The sequence below is a fragment of the Haemaphysalis longicornis genome, unplaced genomic scaffold (genome assembly GCF_048455015.1).
Source record: "Haemaphysalis longicornis isolate Haplotype H1 unplaced genomic scaffold, Haemaphysalis longicornis Haplotype H1 scaffold_10, whole genome shotgun sequence".
NCBI classification, from domain to species: Eukaryota; Metazoa; Arthropoda; class Arachnida; order Ixodida; family Ixodidae; genus Haemaphysalis; species Haemaphysalis longicornis.
Window position 1 is genome coordinate 100,369,908 of NW_027526204.1, and position 18,580 is coordinate 100,388,487.

The 18,580-nt window shown below is 45.8% G+C and overlaps 1 long non-coding RNA gene across 1 annotated transcript; it reads left to right on the plus strand.

The window, feature by feature from the left end:
- Positions 1-578: 578 nt before the first annotated feature.
- Positions 579-10,973, plus strand: LOC144158957 (uncharacterized). Its single transcript, XR_013320207.1, has 4 exons — positions 579-949; positions 5,310-5,383; positions 6,514-6,708; positions 10,056-10,973. It is a non-coding gene; the product is annotated as an uncharacterized LOC144158957 (long non-coding RNA).
- The last annotated feature ends 7,607 nt before the right edge of the window (positions 10,974-18,580 follow it).

The window sequence follows — 18,580 nt, forward strand, 5'->3', positions numbered from 1 at the left end:
CCGCTTTTTCTCAAATTCACTTTTGAGGGATTTGGCTAATTAAAAAAAAAAACACTCGTTACTTGGTTGTTATGGTTCTTCGAAACGTGATATATTCTATAACAGCCAATCTAGCCAAACGTTTTACAACACTTCGCAAATAAGCAGCGCTCATTTTTTGCCTGTCAAAACATTAACTGCGGGAACGCAGTGCCTATGGTGGGTGCTTAAGACACATTTCTTTTTTATCACAAATTTATTTTGCATAATCCTATGGTGCTCGTATTTACTGTACCCAGCAATTTTTGAAACGCTCTTTGGATGCCATGGCTCCGTTGTTACTGTGAGCCACATGGAAATGCCACCCCCTATGCATTATGCTCTCTTGTCGGCCTTTATGGCTATTGTGAAGGTACAGATAAACTAAGCAAACCGGAAATTACGTCAGGAACCGAGATACCACAAAAAGAATAGCTTTCATAAGCAGTAAGAGATACACCCACCATTGTTGTCATTGCTGGCTGATTTGCGGGAAAGATCTGACAAGCTCCTATCTCTGGTTCAATAAATTATCCCGGATACCGCCAGAGAATGCTTTTACCAATCAGTCTTCGGCAGAGTGAAACCGTTGTCGTAGCTGCCTCAGCCGTACCTTCCGACCCGTCGAGTACTTACGTTCTCCACGGGTCGGAAGGTGCATCTGCGGCAATGGGATGTGTATCATCTCTCGAAAAGTAAGGACCATAGATGCATGATTATCCTTACTATTTTGTGACTTCAGTGCCAAAAATCTGCGTTCCAATACCTGTTGTGGTCATCACGTCAACGGATACCTTACCGTTTTTTAGAAAATTTTTAACGATCGTTTTGTGAAATTTTCACTGATTCAACGCAGTGGAGATGTTGTGTAGTATGGCCTTGTATAACTCGCCTGCAATTGGATATACCGCCTGACCAGTCATCAAAAAAGGTAGGTGCTCCCTTTTAACATTGTTGGATCATTTTGAGCTGCAGCCCCACTCTTATGACTTCCCACCGCAGAGCCGAGCACTTGGTAAATGTTAGAGGGAAAGCTCCTAGCGTTCGCATGATGATTGTCGTTAAATCTGCTCCCCTAGATTTGTTCATATACAATAGTATTGGCCGGCCAGTTACTGTTCTAACTGCATAGCATTTTAGTAACCCACAATGTCACGCGGCGTTGGCGCGCCTTGTCGTAGTCCGCAGGCGGGCGCCTTCTCGTAGTCCGCAGCCAGGCCACTACACAAAAGGAAATAACAGTTTCCCGCGCCCGGTTTCGAACCCATGACGCCGCGGGCGGAACGCAAGGTGCCCGGCGCACTACCGACCGAGCCACGAAACCGACACAGATTTCGATGCACCGAAAGCGCCTTATATCCTTCACTCATTTCTGGTTTGTTTCGAAAGCGCCACAAGTTGTCCCGCGCCTCCGAAAGATGGCGACACGGGTCCCGCGATCGAGAGATACGACTTGCCGGCGCACCCCCTCGGAAATGCTGTGAATTTGATCGTGCCCCTCGCGAGGGGGATGTCTTAAAATAAGCCCTGAGAACAATCCCTAGCACAATTTTTTTGTACCGGAGGTCCCACGGGAATTTACGGAAAATTCTTGCGAGCACCGGATCGCGCACACGGCTGTCAGAGGTGGTCGTGCTCAGATAATTAGGAGATCCAAGCACCTGTGTAAGCTTCGAGTAGGCAGCCTACATGTGCGCGCCTCCGAGCGCCTCGTAGGCTTCATATCCTTGAGCACACCGTGCTGCCATCTGCATGTTCTCATTACACGCTCATGTAACTTCCGTGTAGTCACCCTGTGGCGCCGTCTTACAGAGACGCGCACATGTAGGCTTCATATCCTTCAGCACACCGTGCTGCCATCTACATGTTCTCGTTAACACGCTCATGTAGCTTCCGTGTAGCCGCCCTGTGGCGCCGTCTACTAACACTCGATTCAAACTTCTTTGTGAAATATTCTCCTTTGCGCCGCGAGATGGAGGCTCCCACTTTCCCTCATATTTTATACGAATATTTTTTTCCACATATTTAAATAGCCGCAGGCATTTAGTCTTTAAAACCGGGATTCTATCAAACGTCCTAGCGAAGGCTTAGTCCACATTCGTGCAGCAAACGGCTCATTTCCCGAAGGTAAAATCATGCGGTACTTGTCTTTACGAGGAAAACTCGCGAGTATGAACGTTGGGCCGGCCAACCTCCGTGAGGAAGTTGTAAAACAAAGGTTGACACTTGGACCCAGTTAACTTCCTTACCTAATATTTGCTTGCACGTAACGCCTTTGAGAGGCGAATTATTGTGTTTTTGAGCCGGAGCTCAGTGACAAAATTCTACATGAAAAGTGGCCATCTTCACCGTATTTCCCCTTAGCAGCACCCCAGCCAAACTTCTCCGCATAATTATTGCCTGCCCTGAAAATAACTTTCCCCTAATCACGTTCCAGGAGCAGTGGGGGGAATCACTTCGTAGTGCAGACCAGGGTGTGCAAAACGCCCTGGTCACCAGAGCAACCAACGTCGCCTCCCGGCTCATGATTGCGGCCACGGGTGTCCCCTGACCCATGCAAAGGCTTAATGAACCGTATTTTCCTCTTCTCTCTCAGCAGAAAAAGAAACATGCGGTTCAACTGGGGCAGTAGCTGATCAAGCAAATATCTCGAAGTTGACTAGGACGTTCATCTGTGGCTCGGTTGATGGGCATAATAGAGCAACGTCGCGGCGACACCATATGCTGAAAAAATATTTCATAGAACTGCCTTTCTCATAAATTATTTATTGGTCTTCCCGGGTAGATTGCACTGTTATCGACACACAAGTGAGCCAACCAATCCAAACAAAGTCCTTGATCGCTAAAACGTGGGGTAAACATTCAACTTCGTTGCTTTGTCGGCATTTCACAAGCCTTCCACCTCACTTCGTACTCTTAGAAGGGGCTTGGAGTTAACGCCGCCTCTATACATAGCTACATCGTCGGTTTGAATGGCCGTTTCGTCAATGTCCCAGACGAGTCTAGCGTCTTGAGGAGCCCGACGGCAGTAGTTCTCCCTTCTTTCTTCGATACCACGTAGGTATGCAATAACCGTGTCTTGTTCAATTAGGAACGTTGCTCCATTGCAGTGCCATGCGTACGCAACGGAATGTTGCGCTTTGTTAAAGCCAGGCGTGTATCTGTAGTCTCGGAGTACGGGGCATCCGAAGGCAAACTGCTCCGGTAGATCTCCTGGTTCGGCACTACCAGGACGGCACTTAATGACCGTGGTTTGGTCATTCCGAAGTACTGAGCCGTTGTGATGCAGGGTGTACGAGTCCGTATGTTGCACTTGGTCATTCCAAGGGGCACCTCCAAAACCTCGAACAAAGCCCCCGGTGGCACCTTGCAACGGCCGCTCCCATCTTTCGGCCACATAATTCCGTCCCGTTAGGAGAGTAGTTTGTTCCACAAGGAAGGTTAGCCCGTTGCATTGCGCTTGAAACTTGATGGTGTACTGCGCTTGGCCAATTTCCGGGAAGAATCTGTAGTCTTGAAGAACAGGGTGCCCGCAGTAATCTTGCCTCTGGCGATCACCTCCGTCGTTGATATGAGGTATACACTTAATGACAGTAGTTTGTTCTTTGCGCATCACTGAGCCATTGTAATAGCATGTGAACGTGTTAGAATGTTGGTACACGTCTGCTGGCAAAATGTTCTGCGCTGCTTGCTGCTGCTCCATCATTACTGGGGTAGGTGTAGGTGGCTTCTTCACTTAGAGTGGGTCTGGGGGGAGTCTCGAGCTTTGCTGTGCTGTTGTTTCCTGCAGGACATATCGTAAAACATGTTACTTGTGTGCAATGACCACAAACAGAAAGATTAGCGGGTAAATGGTCACTATAAGCAGATCGCGTTCGCTATATTAACGCCAGCATTAAGTAAAATTGAAAGAAATATTGCACTTCGAAGTGGACCTTGGAGGTACGTTGGCTAGGAATGTATTTTTTTCCCTTATTAAGCAATTTAAATAATCACAAAGCACGCAGGATAATCTACCGTAGCAAAATCAGCGTAGCAGTTATCGACAATGCGCTTTACACTTCAGAAGTCGAATCAACAGCACGCTACTGCTTGATTCCATTGCCCAGCTTCCTCGGATGTATTTTAATAACAAAGTAAATAATATAATAGTGCTAGCCTGATCGCGATGTTGCATTCGTGGCGAGATCTCACTCTTGAAATTTGCTGGATGCTTTAAAGCGATAAAGCTGGCTTCTCCGGATTGCATACCGTCCGGCGCTTCACCGGAGGCCACGCACTGGCGGTATATGTTCGATGGTTGTCGCGTCTTTTTTAAACGGTTTGAGAACTTGGTTTCGCGATGAATTTGAGCCCAGTGATGTTTTTTTTTTCTGTGGCGACAAATTGCATAGAAATGAAACCGTACTTCGGCTTGTTCAGGGCCCCGTTCGCTCGGCGACGTAGGCCTAACTAGCTCCTCCAAAATATCTCCGTATAGAACGCGAATGATTCATTCCTTTAAACAAGGGTACTAAACGTCTTAAAGCATGCTAAGATTCGTACTTACGGCGTTTAATGCAGAGTTTCCGTGCTTCGGAAAATTTATTGGGGCTCGGGAGTTAACGAGGATTGCAAGCCACCACCGTCGTGCTCTTTCGGAGGGAATTTTCGCGTGCAAGGTGCCGGTGTTCCGCAAGGTGCCGGTGTTCCGCACAAGTTGCCGGGAGGGGGGCGCTGCGACTTTTAATTTGTGAAAAATATATATAAAAATTTATAGTCCCAAAATTATGCATTTTTGCTCTATGCCATCATTTTTTAAAGAAAAACGACTACCTTCAGTCCGCGGGATATCGGTCGTTTCACTGTTTTTGTGCCACTTTATATGCGTGTCCACCCAGGAAGCCATATTGAATAATGTCAAAGCCTGCGCATTTTAGGCGACTGCACAACCGAACGAGCGCAAGTGTACTAAACAATTTATTTTTTGGTCTGTAAGGTGTTGCCGATTGCTTCCGGAATTTCCTGTGTTCAAACAGCTCGGTGGTGCTGGTCAGAGATCACATTGACATGCTACTTGTCACATAAAGCGGGCACCGAGCGATGAGAACGTCAACCTCAAGCGACAACTTTTGGGGCCAGAGATCCATAATGACCTGTTCAGCGACTAAACGGAATCAATCAAAATTACTGTTATTTACCCGTAGTCTCGATTCCTTACGAATAGTTCTGCTGGAGCTTGTCATTTATGCTGTAATTATTTATATATTTTCTTGTAACTCACGTCTTCTTATTTTTTTGTCTTATCGAAGTTGGGAAAATCTTCTCAGGACTGAAGTCGCATGTCCAGGTATGAACTGATTACTTCAGAACTGCGCCCAACAAGGTAAGATGGATGTTGTTGGATTTCGTTCGGCTATAACTCTGCATGTTTTTACCTTTCCGCCCTCGCTTTCAAAAAAAAAAAAAAAAACTGCACAGAAATTGAGAGTTCTTTCATAATGCGTCGGAATTTTAGGCTACTTTTTTCACTTTAGGTTATTTTTTCCATTAAACGAATATGGTACACCGGACTATTTCAAAAACAAAATGTGTTAACTTTGCCAATCGGGTATCTTTTTGGAGGCGCAGGCATCCCGTTGTTGGGCATTTCATATTTTTTTAGAGATACGGTTTGTTTCTTCGCGGCTTCTTTATTTTGTCTTCGTTTTGTGGTGAGGGTGGTGTATGGGCGACATATTTTTGTTTTTTTTTATCATCACTTTTTAAACTTTGTTTTTTGTATTGTTTTCGAACAATTGCCTACATTCACGCTTCCATAACGAGTAAAAGTGTTCTGTTTCCCAATGTTCCCTTGGCTCATTTTTGTGCAAATGCTCTACATGGTTGATTCTTCTTTGATTTTGATTCCAGTTTTCAACATTGGACATTTCAGCCTTTGATATAGCTTTTTCAACATTATAAGTGTATACATATGTGTTCATCAGCACTCGATTTTAAATGTAGCGAGACGGGAGGGCAGTGCTTAGCAGGCGCCTCAGGAGATGTCAATGGGATTGACCAGAAAAAATGGCGATGTTGGAAAACGAAAAAAGCGGCGGCAGGCCAGTAATGCCGCTTTCATCATGAGCGAAAGTGAACATTGAGGCGATTGAAACGCTCAGCAAGGCAGGCAGGGTGAAAGAGGGGCCTTTATAGTGCCGAGCTTCGAGCAGGGCGGGCGCATCTGGCCAAAGGCTCAAGTTCGCGAATAAGGGGGATGATTTTCTCAGGCTTTCATACATCTTCAATAATCCATCTTGCATTTTTCTTTTTCATTCCTGGTAGCCTCATTTTGGAGGGTTGCTCTCTGGCCATAAGAATGTATGTCTTGTTTCCTGTGACCTTAAGCATTAACACTTGTTGGTCGACAACCTAGTTTCAGAAGCGACTAGTGCAGGAAAGACCCCGTAATGTAATGTTTTGGTGCTCTATTATTGTGTGTGGCGCTGTGTTAACACTTGTCTGGTATTTCAGGTTTCCCTGTCAAAAATCCAAGCCTCCGGTATGGCCAAGGAACCACTTCACAAGGAACATGCCTGCCGGGGTTGTTGTGGGTGTGCCACGCCTCGAGGTGTCCTTGAACCACAAAATGGTGGCCCCAGAACGAACTGAATGCCTCCCTGCACCCACCTCCATCCTGTCAATACTGCATACCTTCCAAAGTATAAGGTGGATCGCTCCCTCATTTTTGACTTTGACTGTATATCCACCTTTTCTGCCTGAGAACCAAACGCGCGTTTTGCATGGCACGCATACCGATGAAGTGACTTGCTGGAGGGTAGAGCTTCAAGCACGTATTTCTACGGCAGGTTAGAAAGCCTTCAGCTAGTTCTGGTTATAAAGTCCTGCTTTTATGCCTGCCTCATTGGCCTGACTCTTGTATGTTCCGAAAATAACTTTTGTGAATGAATTGACCGTATGTAGTTAATAAATTGTACCCACCAATAGACTGCTATTTCTGTGTCTACTCAGGACGAGAAAGGGTATTTCTTGCTTTAAGGCCTCGCCGGTTTCCCGGCCTGCTTTCAAGAACGTTGATGCATAAACACTTCCAAGAAATACAGCCAGTTCACCGTTCTCGGTGCTTCGAGATTTAGGTGGTTTTTGGTACCTTGGGATGCAGCTGCGTCTGGTTTCTCATTTTCTAGGCAAGTTTGTCCTTCGTCCTCTGAGGCTTGCCCTCTTCGCGTTATGACGATGTCAGTTGAAGGGAGCTTACATTTCTGGTGTTCTTGAAATCTTGCCAGCGTTCGCACAGACCTCTTAATATAACCAACAATGTATTACCTACCTGGTTGGTCGTCATAAACTTATACGACGTACTTGCTTGTGATAGATCTGGTTTGTTTATTTGTTCCGGTTTCAGGCCCTACTTACCACTCATATCTGCTATAGCTCTACACTACGGGTTCATCTTTGGACCTAAAGCACTTTTTCCGGTATAAACTACCTGCGTGTTCTGCTGGCTGCCCCAATTCCTCACCACAAGCTAAATCCCCCTCCACAGAGCTACCGGGGTTTAAATTCTAACTATCAACTGGTGCCCACTTATACTATCTCTTGCTGTTTCGCAGTGGTCGAAACTACTGCAGTTTTGCTGACCATACACCGTTACTTCATGTCTCTCTATTCACTCTGTATACTGTTGCGTCTTCTTATTGTTGCTACCTGCGAAGGTTAATGAGTCCTTCACAATCAGTCAGCAAGTAAATCTTTGCACCGGTCCGGTCTACCTTAACCATTTTACTAGCTCCCCCTGTCCTCCCCAACTTTGCCGGCTCTCAACCATAAGTACTGTCTTGGACAATACATTGAAGAGTGTTATTGAATGGACTTTAACGATTTGTATTCAGAGGATAAAATTCCCATTACCTGAGATCTAAACCACATTATCTAAATGAATCTCCCAGTACTGCTGCGTTATCATGTCATAAGTTACATCATGGCCATACAGCCTAACAATTTTTCTTTTACCAAATTACACCGATTTAATGGCAATAATGATATTCCAAAAATGAAATTGTAATAATGCCACATGCCTTTGTTTTACTCCAGCCTTCCGAGGCCACCAGCCTCACTACAATACTACCAGCTTTATGTCTACAGATCGGCTTGCCTGTCCTCTTTAAAAATGCTTGAACAATGTTTCTGAATATATGCCCAAGGCGTTCCAGTCTTACTCGGTGACGGTGACATAGCTAACACAAAACGCGCCTTTGTTGCGCAGGCCTTCTTTTCGGTGTATAACTTCTAGCAGTTCTGCCTGCTACCACCTCTAAAAGCGCTTATGCTGGAGCAAGATCTCTTTAAGGCACGTGTTGCTGGTTCACAACAGCTGAGGACCTGTGAGGGTTTACCAAGGCGAAGGATGGCTTTATTAGGCCAGGATGTTCTTCAAAAAGGCTCGTCGGGGATAGAATTCCGGTCGTGGCGTGTACTTAGTGCAAGTGGTAACTTGTACACCGCTGAGATGGCGTACCTACGAAAAACCATCTTTCACGATAGCTCGCATGACTTACCCGTTGTGATGGTACATTAGTGCCGCAGGCAGTCTTCGAAGGCCTTCATATAATTGAATGAGGGCTGGGTGGGGCTAGGTCCTGTTCATAGATTGCGCTCCAATTCAAGTGTTGTCCGGTCAGCTCTACAGCACGTGGTGCTGTCACTGCCGGGAGAGCCCGCTGGCTTGCTACGTAAATAATTTGTTCTTTACTAGTACTAACCGCTCTACACAGTAATCTGAGAAGGAAGATCTCACAAGATCAATTTGGCAAGAGAAATAACGAAAAAAACGTTATCAGTAAAAAAGTTGAACAAATGAATGAAAATGAATAAATGTCTGTGAGACTAAATCACCAAAACGTTTCAGAAATGTATGAATAAATTAGTGTAACGTTTTATTACCAATATGCAATCCTCACCAGTGATGTAGAGGGTAGAGTGGACGTTATAAATGACAACCTGATTATGATAATCACTGAGGAACAGTAGCTAGAGGACGAAGAAAGTCATTGAGGTAAACTAGCAGAGCCAGGCCAAAAATATAAGCCCCCATTGAAAGACAAGAATATCTGGCAGTATAAGCTACAAAGGAACGAGTAGCTTCGGTTGATTTAATCAATTTTTTACAACTAAAGTACATTATATGTGGCACCATCGCTGAAAAAACGAAGACGTGGGAAGGAACACAGGACGACCGTCGAAAACCAGAGGTCATTGTGGTGTTCCTTCACCTATCTGTTTATTCCGCGCTAGTTAAATCCGAAATATGTCTCTCCAACTAGCCCAACTAGCAACGCTTTGAAATCGCAGACTTGGTGCTTATATTAGCTGCTCTGACATTGAGTTCGCAATGCTGCCAGGAGGTAGCGGTTGGGGTACGTCATCTTGAAGCGCGGCTCACCCCGTCATGAAGTGTTCGTCACTGTGTGTCCCAAGTTGTTCCGTTACCACATTGTATGGGCCGTCAAATGTAGTGTGGATGGAGTACAGGGCTTTGTAGGTGCCTAAGAGAGTCTAATGGGAATGACTCAACAAAATGCCCGTGCAGGAAGACGACAACAGCAGCTGCAGGTCAATAACCTCGCTTCTAAACCGAGTTAATTACGGTGGCGGTTGGAATGCTCAGAACTGTAGGCAGAATTCTCGAGGGTCCTGCATAGTTTTGTGGTGCAGGTTCCGAAAGTCTGAGCACGGCTTGCTCATCCGGCAAGACTCAAGTTCGCGACAGACAGCGAGAAGGTACTCATACACCCCTAACGGTCCACTAATGCGTCCTGAGTTATTTTTTTTTCACCCCTGCTTGCCTCATTTTTTAGGGTTGCTTTCTCCCCTAAAGAATGTATGTCTTGTTTGCCATGACCTATTACCTTACAACACAGCTAGCGTTTGTGCCTGTTGTCTATAGCCTTGTTTCAGAAGCGACTGGTACAACAAATATGAATATGTGGCTGTGTAGTATTTTTAGTGCACTGTCTTGTTTCCTGTGCTCTGTTAACCCTTGTCTCGTATTTCAGGTTTCGCAGTCAACATTCCTGGCCCCCTGTATACTCAGTAAACCACTTGTGCGCTTGGGTGGCTGCCTGCGTGCCTAATTGTATGATGACCTTCAAACACCGAAATGAGCCATCAGTCTGCCTTCCTGTCTGACGGTCTCAGAACGAACTCTACACCTGTCAGCAGCAGGATCGACTCTGTCAATACTGCTTTACTATAGAAGGTATATCGCTTCCCTTTTGATGCCTGTATATCCGCCTTTCCTGCCTAGGCGTCAAGCGGGCTTTCTAAATGCCACGCAGATTAGCGTTCGTTGTCTTAGCATGCAGCTGCGTGTGGCTTCTCTTCTTCTAGGCAAGTTTGTCCTTCTACACCTCAAACTTGACCGCTTTTCTTTCTGACATTCTCATAACAAGGTTGCTTACACTCCTGCTCTGCTTCCTGTAATCTCGCCTCGTAGTGGCCTGTCAATATAACTACCATGTTATTACCTACTTGCTTTCTCGTTATAAACATATGCGAATTGCTTTTTTTGTGGTTTCTATGGGTTGTTTTTGCGGCAGTCCTTACGTACCACGCATCTCTGCTTGCTGTCCTGTCCGGGTTGTCTTCGTGCCCTAAAGCCTCTTTTCTAGTATACCTACCTGCATGTTCAGCATGTTTAGTATATTTCCTGCATGTTGCAGTATACCTACCTGCTCGTTTCTTCACAACCTGCTAAATCGCTCTTCACAGAGCTACGGGTTATTTTTCTGAACTACCAACTGGGGCTTAGTTTTAACATCTTGTGCTGTTTTTCTGTTACAATGCAGTTTCTCTGTGAAGACAACCTTTTTTATACCCCCTCGTGCGCTTTTATACTTCAGTCTTCATAAAATGTTGCTACATTACCAGTGAAGTGACTGCCTGTCGATCAATAAATATGTCACTCTTTGCAACAGTCATGTCTGCCTCTGCCCTAATAACCGCTCATGCTGTCCTGCACATACCTGCCGACTCGCCAGCCTTGGTTTTGGGTCTTCTGAGTTGAAAAATAATTTGTTGGGTGTTATTGAACTAAGTTTAGCAACGTTAAGGTGTTCAGGTGGAATTAATTGCTATTTGGATTCATAGGGGTGAATGCCGATTAGCTTAGGTCTAAGCCAAGTCAGCTTACTTGTAACTGCAATTGGTGCTCTAATATCGTGCCGTAATACAGGATGGTCATGCAATGTAAGAAACTTTCCCATACCTATTTAAACCAATTCACATGCAATGAACGCATTGCACACTTAGTCGTACGTATGTTACCCCTCTTATCGTACTCCTGTCTTCGGAGGCCACCGGGCTTATGGTCAAGGTTACTTTTTCAGTTGGCCTTGCCAGCCTTCTTTAAGAATACCTGAACAGTGTGCCTGTGTGTATGCCCCTAATGTTCGTGTCTTATTGTCAGGACTATTCGGTGAAATATTCTCCACAAAGCCAGTCTTTATTGCATAGGCCTTCTTGTCGGCGTATCATTTCCAGTAGTTCTAGCTTGTTGCTATATTTAAAAGAGTGTTCGCTGAAGGGTGATTTCCATGAAACATTTATTGCTAGCTCACAAGATGTGAAGTAGTGGGAAGGGATGCCAAGGTGAGGTATGGCCGTATAAGGCCAAGAGGTCCTTGCAGAGGGCTGGTGGGTGCTTCGGGCTCCCACCGTGGCGTACCTGAAAGAAAAGACCCTTCCATATAGCTCGCATGACTCCACCAGTGTAATGGTAGAAGAGGCAGAAAGATAGTTTTAAATACCGTAACGGCCTTGCTAATTGTACATGTAAATTCCTTGACAACGCGACTATCGCCCGTTAAAGGCCAAACACCCGTTATCGCAGTACTGTTCCGATAGTTTGACAAGTAAAATCAGCTCGGTAGGCGCATTGTTCGTAAAGTTACAGCCAAAATCCCAAATATCAACAAAACCGCCACTGTAGGCCTATTCGGTGAAGCCGCCTATGCAAAATAGTCGAATGAGCTAGTAATTGACCCGGCGAGGCTTTTAAACAGCTCAAACAGGTTTTAAAAATCCTTCCACTGCATCGCCCAGGCATTTAGAAAGAGGGAAAAGCCGCATATAAACAGAGCTAGTTTAAGCACAATATGAGCATCCTGCAGTAACCGAAAGCCTCACCGGCACAGCCAGTGGGGTTAAATTTGAAAAAAATAAACTTATTCGCTAGGGAAAGGTCCACGATTGTTGGCAAAGCTAAAAAAGCCTTCCGCAACATGGGACACTAAGTTAAGGAAGGGAAAAACTCTAAATAAATTGAAGGCTACGTCAACAACGCTGCGCCCATACCTGGCTAGGAATAGGACAAAGGTTCAGGGTGACACAGGTAGCATCGCTGAAATTTGAACAGTTAGACAACCCTGCGCGCACTCTGCTTCCTTCTCGTCGCTTTGGTAGGCCTTCCAACTTGTCTCAGGTAGTTTTACTCTTCTACTTGTTCTAGCATTACGTTAACTAAGCTGTGAAGGGCCCTTTGGGCATGTTTGTAATCACGCCCTAAATACTATTAATATATATTTGCAGCCCTCCGCCCAAGCTTTCTCATTGTAGTTCCTCAAGCATTTGTGCAGGCGCTTTGCCAACTCATTGTGCCAGACTATGTATAGTGTGCAAACAACAAAAAACTCACGCATTCTCAGTTTATCCTTAATCCTCCGTTGTCACGGTCAAGCTTCCTAAATGCCCCCTCCAGATATGCTGTGAGCAGTTTTGGCGAGATGGTTTCTCCATCTCTTACTCCCTTTCTGATCGGGAACGTTTCGATTTTCTTGTGGAGGATGATGTTACATTTGCTGCATACAAAAAAGCATATAGAGGAAGACGTCGACAGGTCACCGGGAAAACCGTGGTCGGCTTGAAAGAAGAAAACAACAAGGACCAGCGGACGCCATTGTAATAGCGAATAGTTCGAATTCAGTCTAATGTAAAATACAGCAATTATTCCTGGTTTCATGGTGTTAGACTCAATTATCGGACATTTTCTTGGTGCCAAATCCCGGGAGCAAATCAGGGACCTTTAGGGCCCGGTACTTCACGATGACGACTGAGGTGATGCTACCTGCAAATTTCTTATATAAGTAATGTAGAATACGTATGCAGGTTTCCTCTATTCCCTCTGCTTTCAATGCTTCCAATGGTGCTGCTGCGTTTGCTAAATCAAACGCGTTTTCATAGTCTATAAATGCCATAGAGGATGGCTTAGCATAGTCCGCAGATGTTGATATTACTTCATTGATGAAATGATTGTTATCCACTGTAGAGAATCCCTTTCTATACCCAACCTGTCCCTGGTGTTGAAAATTTTGACTTTTTTTTTAAACGGTTAACCATTACCTTGATGAACATTTGTACACAGCCCAGAGTAGGCTGGTGGGTCCGTAAATCTTAAGACCTTTGTATCCCATTATTGTAAATCCCAATTATGTTGGCGTTTTTCCAGACTATGGGCAGCTTTAAAGTACTTAAGCATTTGGAAAATAGGTCAGTAAGGTCTTCTAGCGCAGTGTCTTATCCGTTTTTTGAAAGATCCGCTGTAATGTCGTCATCACCTGCAACTTTTGCTCTTTTCGGGCCCTTGAGGACTGTTTCCACTTCTTAGTTACTGGTAGGAGATCGCTAGATTAGTTTGTACCGTTACCACTTTCGAGATCGTGCTGCTCATCTCGGTCTCGGGAGAGCAGGTCCGTCTGGTGCAGATAGCCGAGGCCGCCGCCAAGAAAGAATGACTCCTGCCGGCGACTAGGGCGGGGGGGGGGGGGGTGGGATCTCGTCAAGTCTTCTCTGTTCTGACTCCGGTATATGGACGACTAAATGTTGTCACTCACTCACTCTGGTCTAACGTCGCGCCGTGAAGTTAGGTGTAGAGGCATTTCGCTAGTTTTATTACTTCGTTCATATGTGCATAGTTAACCTGCTCCTGTCTGAGTGCGTCTTCCCCAATAACTAGCTTCTCCTTTGTTGCTTTTAACCTTCATCTTCTCTGCAGTTTCCTCGATCACTTCAATGTTGAACCCTTGAATGTAATTCGTTTTACTTTTGGTTATCAATTTTGACAGTTCCGCAACCTCAGTTTGGTCCACCGTACTCGAACGTTTCTGTTGTTACTTTTCGCTATAAGTTTGTCGTTTTGGGAAACATTTTGACAGGTTACTCCCGACCTGTTGCTTCTCCCACAGCTGCTGCTGACTCTGTGAATGCCGTTGTTAGGTTTCCACTTAGCATGTCTTCACACTCCTCGTTCACCCCGACTGTAAACGCGAATTTGTTTTCAAAGGTTATTTTTAATTCCTGTGGCCTGGCTCCCACTAACCTCATGATGGGTTTCTTTTATTCAAGAGTCTTCTTTTCACTTCTCAGATTCAGCCTTACTTTTCATCCAACCACCCTATGATTACGGCTCCGAATCTTGCCTAGCACCTCCACGCCAGGCTCAATGCCTGCGTTGCCACTTAAAATGAAGTCAATTTCGTTTGTCGTATACGGTTTGAACTTTTCGATGCCAAATTTATATTGTTTGTTTGCTGAAGAATGTTAATTACCCTCAGGTTATTTCTCTCCGCAAATCTCACCCGTGTATCTCCGCACTGCTGCGACCACCTATAATAAGTACCTGCTGACCTTTCTCCTAGTTCTCCACGGATAAGTTTGCGATAGTCTCCAATCACAGTCGTGAACTGTGTTGTTCCTTTTTTATTGCTGTCTCGGCGTGCTCGTAAAAACTTTCTACAGCCTCATCATCATAACTGGATGTTTTACTTCTTTAACCTGCATTGCCTGTTGAGCTTGATCCCAACGAATGCGACTCTTTCGTTAATGCTGAAGAATCCTTCCGCCTGCACTGCTATTTCTCTGGAAATTAAAGTCCCACTCTTCTCCTTCCTTGACGTCCTCACTAGCACAAACAAACAGGCCAGCTAGTTTACTCTATGAAGCATTCTCTGCTTCTTTTAATCCCGCTAAGTCCTTAATATTACAACGAATTGCCGGGAGCTCCTCCAATACTGCTGCCAGGCTTCCCTTGCTAGAGAGGGTGTGTGCGTTGAACGTTGCCTGGGTCAAGTTCCACAGGCGGCCTGTTAAGACCCAAATATTCTTAGCACCCTCTACTTTATCGCTGGCCTAACCACTGCCGTGGACAGGCGCTCTACAGCTGCTGGAGAGTGAGAGCCGAGAGTTTGGTTGGTCAATCATAAAAGGTGGGGGCGAACTACTAAACCAGGGTGGCCTGATCCTTCTCCTCGTGAGGGAGGTTTGTCACAAAAGGCCTTCCTTGCATGGTTACAGCCATCCGGTTTAACCTCTCTGGTATCCGGGATCATGGTTACTTGCGGAGCATGCAGCAGTCTGTACCTGAATTGGTTACGTGCAGAAATCAAAAAAGGAAACGTCGCTCGCTAGTAATCCTAATCAGCGCGTTAAAATAAGAAAACGTTGCCTGGTTTCTCTTAGTGTCTTTGCCATTCGTTGAGAAACTGCTATGTTTTGGCGGTATATTTTTAGGATAGCACGTCGTTTCAGAGCCGGAATAATCGGAACAAGGCGGCATTTGCTAGTGAAATGTTCCAGCGCTAGTAAGCTTCACCAAGTCAATCGTATGGAAGCCTCCTACTTGTATGCCTAATGCTTCTAAAAGCTACCTGGTTTCTTCATTTCCTGAAGAGCGGCTGAAACAAGAGAACTTACTGAATTTTAATGGTCAGATTAAAACGAACACAAATCCATGTATGGCTCGACTCCTCCGTAACGGCACAAAAAAAGAACAAAGCCACCTTGCACAATGGTACAAGCCTGATGTCACCGGAGAGCTATGTCCGTCTAAGTGACGTGAACTCGACGAACGTCATATGAGTCACTGTGAACCATTTGCCTAGTGTCTACATACGGCGCTCGTCACCAGAAGACCAAATAAACCACAAAGTGATCGATGGACCTAACGCCGACAGGTGTCCATGACTGGGCAGCCAAGGTCGTTTTGTTGGCCACGCGGTTTGCTCAAACGCTTAGTGGCACGCACCCGTTCTGGCTTGTCGGCTCATCGTCGCCGATTGCATTCCCGCATGGCAGCGTGACTTTCTTGCTGAAAAGCCGCCTCGTGCCGTCTTTTTTTGCCGTAACATCCCCCCTGTGCGCAGCACTGAGTCGTAGAGAGCTGTGCCGCCACCGCCGCGGCGCTTTCGTTTTTAGCACACGCTTGAACCGGCACCCACCGGCTTTGCGAGCTCGGGGCCGGTAGCCCGAACTGCTGTGTGTTCCCCCCATCATGTGCGAACGCAAGTGAAGTGGCGAAGGGAAGAGCACGCGAGAGACCACAACACGAACGGTGGGCAGAGTGTTCTCGCACGTCGATTTGGACGAGGCGCACATTCACGTGCTGTCGGTCTATTTTCTTTTCTTTTTTGCGAATGCCTGACGTGGCGCAAGCCCGTGCGCAAGCCTGGACGACGCCGGTCGCTCTTCATGAGACGCACGCTCACGTTCGCTCGGTATTTTCTTGGCACTTTTCTGTTTATGGACAGCGCATCCCCGACCTTCAACAGCTCTGCAGTTAAAAAACTAAAGACGGGGGTGACGGGGGAAGATGTAAATGTTCCCTTCAGGGTCCGCATAGACCTAATATCAGCCTATACGAAAAAAAAAAATCGAAGCCAGCCTCCACAACGGTGTAAGCCTGGTGTCACAGCACAGCTGCGTTCGTCTCAGTTATGTAAACTGGACGAGCGCCATATAGGTCACTGAGAACGATTTAACCTATGTATATATATGCCGCTCTTGAGCCGAAGATTAAATCAAACATCGTCAAAATTTAAGCGTGAACTAAAAACAAGGACAAGAAAGAAGGATGACACCGTGTTTATTGTTCGCGCTTTAGTTTCAACGATGTATGCTCACCAACTAGCTTGTCTCCCCATTTTGCTTCAAATCAAACGCAATGTAAAGTATATAAGTGCAAAAGTCACCTCTTCTTCGGGCGTCCGGATCTTCTTGGGTAGCCTCATTCCTCATATGCGCGGCAGAGTTGTGAAAAGTTGTGTCACCGCCGCAGCGGCGTCCGAGTTTAGCGGACGCTAGAACCGACGGAAACCGGCTTTACGAACTCGGTGTCTCCATAGTGCGAGCTTCTGCATGCTCCCCACATCGGGAGCAAGTGCAAGTGAACTGGCGAAGAGAAGAGTACGCAAGATATCACGCCACGAACGCTGGGTAGAGTGTCCGCGAAGGTCGAGTTTGACGATGAGAGGCGCTCGTCACGAGGCACACGTTCACGAGCGCTCGGCATTTTTCTTTTCTTTTCGCGAGTCCCTCACGTGGTGTTAGCCCACACGCAAGCTTGGACGACGCCCGGCGCTCCTCACGAGACGCACACTCACGTGCCCCAGGTATTTTCTTTGTATACTGTCTGTTCATGGCGGCGCAAGCAAAAGCTTAAACAGCGGTGCTGTTCACAATCTCCGGTGACAAATAAAATCTTAAAAATGGCAGAAAATAAGACACACTAAACCTTATGCTCATCATTTAAAAGTAGTCTGTGATAGCTTACGGCCTCTCGAACTTAAAAGATGCAGCTAAGTACGTATTGAACCTAATATTATGTACTTGTGAAATAAGACACATTTTATACGGCTGCCACTAAGCCGAGTTCTTTCCACTACAGGTAAGCTCCTTTTCTTTAGTTTTAGCTGAATGAAAACGTTACTAAAAGAACAATGAAAACTTTCCACTTTGCTTTGTCCGAAAATACTTCACTGCACGTTTCTTCTACAGGAAACACCGGCTTTGGTTAATTCCCCCACGTTCTTCGTTTCAGCTGTTTGCTAGTCTTCATTTTGGCGGGAAAAAAGTCTACGTTCCCGAATGAACAGTAAATTCTATCTTTCCATGCGCTGCAAAATATTTTCAACCACTGCACTGGTAATCCGGTAAGGTGTTACCGACTTGTTTGCATTCTGTGTATACTAACCACAGTGCCTGGTGCCGGCCTCCTTCCTCATAAATTTTCCCTACAGACGTGGGACACCGGTAGCCATATTAATTTGTAGCTTCTGCCGCCTAAGTCCGTGTTTACACATGAATTTTTTCCCTGGCTGTGGTCTGGTTGCGTCTGCACTCAAGGTCATCACTCATGATATGCACCCAATACAAAATGGTTCATTGTCACCAACAGGCATCTATATCCATTGACCACAAAAAACACTCCTATATATTTCTAGGCGCCCCGAAAGTCCGTTCGTGTCAAAGTTTCGTCTCATCCACCTGCCGAGTTTTCTGCCTGCCATACTTGTCAACACGCCTCTTTGTTCCCTCTGCGTCATTCGGATAGTCGCCCTTTCAATAGCAAAGGGGAATAAATGCCCGGACGAACTGTATTTGTCTCAACCTGAGCGCGGACGACTTTAGCGTGGTCCAAATAGACAAGGCCCCCTCCCCTCCGCTATAACAACTGTCGAGTCAACTTGGCAGTTCACTTGATCAGTCATCAGTGAAACGGCTTCGTCTAAATTTAAGTGTGAGCTTTGGC